Source organism: Rhipicephalus sanguineus, chromosome 2 (genome assembly GCF_013339695.2).
Source record: "Rhipicephalus sanguineus isolate Rsan-2018 chromosome 2, BIME_Rsan_1.4, whole genome shotgun sequence".
Classification (NCBI taxonomy): domain Eukaryota; kingdom Metazoa; phylum Arthropoda; class Arachnida; order Ixodida; family Ixodidae; genus Rhipicephalus; species Rhipicephalus sanguineus.
This window is the reverse complement of record NC_051177.1, coordinates 166,010,631-166,016,630: the sequence shown is the minus strand read 5'-3', so window position 1 is coordinate 166,016,630 and position 6,000 is coordinate 166,010,631.

Genomic DNA, 6,000 nt, shown 5'->3' with positions numbered 1-6,000 from the left:
AACGTGTATGCACCCACTTTGATGATTCGTAGTTCATCTCCATCCCGACGACTATCGTCCATGGTAAATGATTAAATAAACCCTTGTGGTAGCTGTAGTAGTCACGGTGAAAGCGTAATCAAAGAACGAGGTGTGATAGCCAGAAGAGCGCCGCATATTGGACGCAGAACTTGGTCGCCATCCCACGGCATGTTAAAATGCGATTAACACCATGGCCGGACTAGAGGGAAACGCAAGCGCGTCGTGCCAGCCCGGTAGCCCGGCCGCGATTTTTCTCGGGGCGAGCGCGTGAACGTGGAACGCGGTGTTACAGCCAGATGAGGCGGGCGCGCGTATAGAGCTATTTTTGGTTTGGATTAGCGTGGTGCTATGAGCGAGGCCGACCCTTTTACGACGCTTGCGCTCAGGTCGCCACCTCGCAGTGTGTTAAGGCATTGACAAAATTGAACTTCTGTGAAAACGCGCCGAATGGGACGGACGTGTAACGCGTTGCAGGTGCTAATCGCGGAGGCCACAGTAATGACGAGTTACATTACAGAGGGCAACACCACCCCGCCGGCCAGAAGAGTGATAGATATAAAAGGCGCGTTTGTAAAGCCTCCACAGTCTGTGACCGTGGCGCAGTGGATAACGTGCCCGTCATGTCTTGTTGCGGACCGAGTGGTCGTGGGTTCGATGCCCGTTGAGGGAACCTTTTTTCTTTGACATCTGATCGCGTAAATTTTTTCGACGTCATTGCCGTGACCGAAATACGTCCCGGAAGTCTTGGTGGACCCCGGCATAAAACACTTTCGTGTTAAAAAAAGGTTTACAGTAGACAAACATCAATCACTATTGTGAAAGAACAATATAAAACACCTACAAGCACAAACCCTTTATAATAGTTGGCGAATTCAAAGTAGACATTATGGATCTTAGGACCTAGCTTCGTCGTAAACTCTTTATGTCACTTTATGTCACTCAATGTACATCATATGGGGTAACGTTCGGGTAACGTGAACACTATACGATACCCAGATCTTCGCCCATTCGTCATGATTCACTTCTTGGAGATGCGTGGTTTTTTTCATAGGTGTGGAAATGGAAGTAAAACGTGTCCTCATCTGCAAGCAGTGGCAGCTTAGTCGGACATTAAGAAATCGAGGAGCATAAATTGGCAGAGTGTACAATCTGAGTTATCTATCATTTCTCAATTATTTGTCTTTTAACGCGGCACGGAACGCGGCTTAACACGCATCTGAAATGTCGAGATTAGGGTCCTGGTATAACGAAGCATTCTTAGGGAGAAGCTTGACAAAATTTTAAGGCGATGATTGGTTTATTTCCTTTTCGCCTGAAACGTGACTATGTCCCCGATAAAAAGTAAATGCAGCAGTCAATACGCTCCTTAAAACCATAATAAAGTGAACTCGAATAATATTTTAACACAACATCCTGACGAAACCGACCTGCGAGGCTATCACATATCTGAATGGTGTGTAGAGTTAGATACGGAAGACTTTGAGCACTACAAGTTGTTTCAATAGGGCAATCGGAGTTCGAGTCGCGGGTCTGATAAGTGTGGAGTTTTGGGTCAAAAAACGTTCTGCAGTATTCGGGATTTTCAGGTAAAGCCGACCGCTCTTACGATTTAGAGCACCTTGTGCTTCTTAAAACGCCTTCTTTAAGTGCGTAGCATTTCAGAGGCCGGCTTGTCGACGTTCGTATGTCTGTCGCATGATCAAGTTAAAGTCAACGTTGCAAAACACAGGCTAAACCAAGGCTAACATTGATCAAAGCCAGTTAAAATTACCTAATACGATGAATGATATTTTAGAATACAAGGATAACCAAGAACTAATCGCGATAATTAATTGAACATTGCAACGGCCGCTTGCCAAAACCTCACCCCCACCGCGCAACAGAGGGCGCCACCGCTTCATCAAGCGCGCGATTTCTCCTCTCAACAGCGCGTTCTCCGGCATACCAATCATGCCGTGCTACGAACTTTCCCAGGTATCACGGTTGTGGAGATGCATTTAGCGCAGGATTTAGAATTACATGAAGACATACCCAAGAAACTTTAGGTTTCATTGGGTGCAGCCAGAGCCGCGACAGCTGGATAGAAACGCCTTCCCGCGTTCACGGCTCAAGCTACGAACTATACCTCTCACGTTCCTGAACCCCTCTGTGGTATACGCATGAGCACAAAGTAGTTTTTAAAGGCGAAAGCCTTATGTGCTTCCTAAACATGAAACTGGACCGTCGGGGACGAAGGTACAGTTTCTTGCAGGACGTCCTGGCGTCCTGCGGGCGTAGGGGACGAGTGGTGAAAAAAATCATCCTCACGTGATGACGTCACCATATGCCGTCCATGATGACGTCCACATGGTAATGTCATCACGTGAGGATGACGTCATGTGACGTAACGCCACATAATGCCGTTGTAACGCCCTTTTTTCGGCGGCGAACAAAACAGGAGAGCACGCAACCTGAAGAGAGGAAAAATAAAGACGGCGCTTGGCAGTGACACGTGAAGAGACCGCTCGTGTTCCCTGCTGGCGCCGATTGTGGTTCAGCCGTCTTGTTCCTTCGCTCCTGTGGCATAAAACTACACCGTCATTGTATGATATTGTAGCTTGGTAAAAGCTGGGCTGATCACGGAGGCAGTGCAAAACGAGGTGAGGTGTCTCCGATTCTCGGGGCTCTGCGACACCACGCTACGTGCACAAAGCTTTCGGAGGGTGGCGGGGCGGGATAATTACATCTAGGAAGCCTACATGACCGGCCGTTCATCTAGGCTCCCTAATACACTGACTGAGAAGAAATGAAGATGGCTTTCGCCTTCGAGTGGTCTAAGGTGAATTGAAAAGGGAACCTGTGATTTTTCTGTACATTGTCCCACAGTAGAGTGCACCGTACTATCAATGATGAATAGTGACCGCTGCATTCAGCTCTCCGGCAGTTGTAGCTGCAGGTCGCGCTCGTCTTCGCTTGAAAATTATTTTGGATATATATATATATATATATATATATGTTTATTGTGACTATATTTACGACGTTGTAGGCCTAAAACGTTGTTTTGCCTGCCTATTTTTGGCGTCTAAAACGCGCGTTTTTAATGCCTAAAAATCCGGCCTCTAGTGATGACGTACTAGCTTTGCATTAATTTGAATTCATCGCTGGGGCTTCCCTCAACTCCGCTGTCCCTTGGTGTGTACAACGTTAAGTCAGTTAAAGCCACGCACTTTTCCGCGCGGACTAACGACGCTCTCGCCGTTGCGCGACCAGGGTGTTCGCGAATTTCCTCTAACGCTAAAATCGTGATAACGCCCGTAGGAAGCAGTTCAAAATGGTAGCGTTTCATCGAAGAAAACAGTGCTTCGGCTCGCGATTCTTCCAGTAGCGCGATTGGAAAATGAAGGAGAAAGCGACGAAGGGAAACTAACCACTTATTGGAAGAAAGCGGCCGTTTGAGGCTATTTCCGAGCGGTAGCTATGCGATTTCATTGCGACAGAACATTTTTGCTCACTATGGTCGTAATACTTCAAGAGTGCCCGCTGTAAATGAGTCCATATTGGTGATCATTGCTCCACCCTGCTGGAGCATGCCGTCGACCGCCTGCTACAATGGGCGTCTTCGATTCATTAGTCTCTCCCCGATGTGACCGACGCCGACTCTTAGACGCAAGTGCCAATGTTTCGTGGGGCTTAAACACTTTTGTTTCATGGCATAATTGGCGTGCCTTGTACGCTGTCGTCGCGCGCACGGCGACTCTTAGGCATTGGTCTAACGCAAAACGCTTGACGCGACAAAAAACGTGGCATAGGTGCCTCCAGAGTAATTTGAATAACGATTCTCCTACTTCTTGGGACCTGCTTGGATTTTTTATTGCGGCATTGACTTGCGCTTAAGGCATAATATTTTTATTTAGATATTTACTAGATTTACGCCGTAAGACCGGTATTGCGTATTATTAACTCGATAGGGTCACTTGGTTAGGCACCCGAAAGCGCCCACCTAAAAGGCGTCCGCGAAAGCTGTTCGCGAGGGGGGAGGGGCTGGCGGCGCTTACTCTGTCCGTTGTATATTATATATATATATATATATATATATATATATATATATATATATATATATATATCGTAGTGGCGAAGAGTGGCACAGAAGCTCGGGAACGAGGACGAAATAGAACAGCCTGCACGCGACAGGGTGCTGCGGGCAGCAAGGGCGCACTGACGATACTATTGACCGCCGTACGAAATGCCAGGTTCTTTTCATCACTAGACCTGAAAGCAGGGTATTGCCAGATAAACGTGGCTGAAGGAGATAAGTTTAAGACGGCCTTCCGGACTCCGTCTGGCTTGTACGAATTTAACCGGATGCCTTTCAGTCTGCGAACTGCCCCAAGCACGTTTCAGCGTGCCATGAACACGGCGTTGGGCACATTGATAGGACCACGCCTGTGTTGTGTACCTCGACGACATTCTAGTCATCGGGGAAACAGAAAAACCACATCTAGAACATCTCGACACAGTACTGCAGAGGTTGCATAACACCGGCTTTCGACTTAACCGCGAGAAGTGCCAGTTCGGGTTGACGACGATATCATATCTCGGTTATCAGATATATCGTGATGGCGTACGACCCTTGCCTGAACGCATAGACGCCATAGCCAAATACCCTGCACCAACATCTATTAAACAGCTCCAGGTATTCCTCGGAATGGCGTCATACTTGCGCAAGTTCGTTGCCGAGCTTTGCGTCGACTGCTGCTCCACTCACGGACTTACTGAAGAAAGGCGCTCAGTTTCAATGGGGTCCTTCGCAGGAGAACGCCTCCCAAACCCTCAAACACCAGCTTACGCATAGCCCAGTGCTCTGACACTTTAATGAAGACTGGGTGACAGAAGTGCATACTGATGCGAGTCAGATTGGCCTAGGGGCAGTTTTGCTTCAACGTGACACAAGTGGGCGCGGGCACGTCATCTCCTACGCCAGTCGTAAACTCTCGGACGCGGAACGTCATTATCATTCGAATGAATTGGAGTGTTTGGCCGTAGTGTGGAGTGTGGACGAAAAGTTCCGCCACTACTTGTTTGGCCGACACTTCACGGTGGTAACAGACAACTCCGCGATTGCATGGATGTTCCAGAAGCGGCACCTCAAACACAAGTTTGCCCGATGGATTGTTCGGCTCCAGGACTACACCGACATCCGTCATTGTGCTGGCGCACAAAATCAGCTGGCGGACGCTTTGTCGCGAAATCTGATCGAGGAATCTTCCCCACGGAATCCAGAAAGCTGGATCATGTTTTCTCAGCAGGACGTGACGAAGGCCCAACGCGGCGATGAAGGTCGCGTATCCGTTATAGACTCCATTGAGGATACAGGACACAATGCCAAGTTTGTCTTACGTGATGGTACGTTGTATCATCGTCACTGGGCCGATAAGAGTGACGAGTGTCATCTCCTGGTTGTTCCTGGCTCCTTACGATCGAGCATATTACGTGCCATTCATGACAGCCCCGAAGGAAGTCATGTCGGCTTTCGAGCCAACTTACGCAAGGCACAAGAACGATTTTGGTGGCCGAAAATGTATAAACGTGTGCGTTCGTATGTTCTCAGTTGCGAGGTGTGTCAACAACACAAACGACGCCCCGGAGGCCAACATGGATATCTAACACCGATTAAGCCTCCGGAGACAATTTTCCACACGTTGGGCATAGACCACATCGGGCCTCTTCCAATGACCGCAGCGGGTAATCGTTATATTATACTCGCTGTGGATCACTTGTCCAAGTTTGTAGAGGTCGCGGCCGTGCCTTTGCTTGCTGCTAGCTACGTCATCCGATTCTTGAGAGAGCGCTTCGAATGGCGACACGGTCTTCCTAACAAGTTGATTTCTAACCGGTCGACCACCTTCCGCAGTCGCGAGCTCCGCAATTGCCTACAGCAAGTAGGAGTCGAGCATCACTTCGCATCGGCATACCATCCACAGGCGAACGGACTGGCGGAAA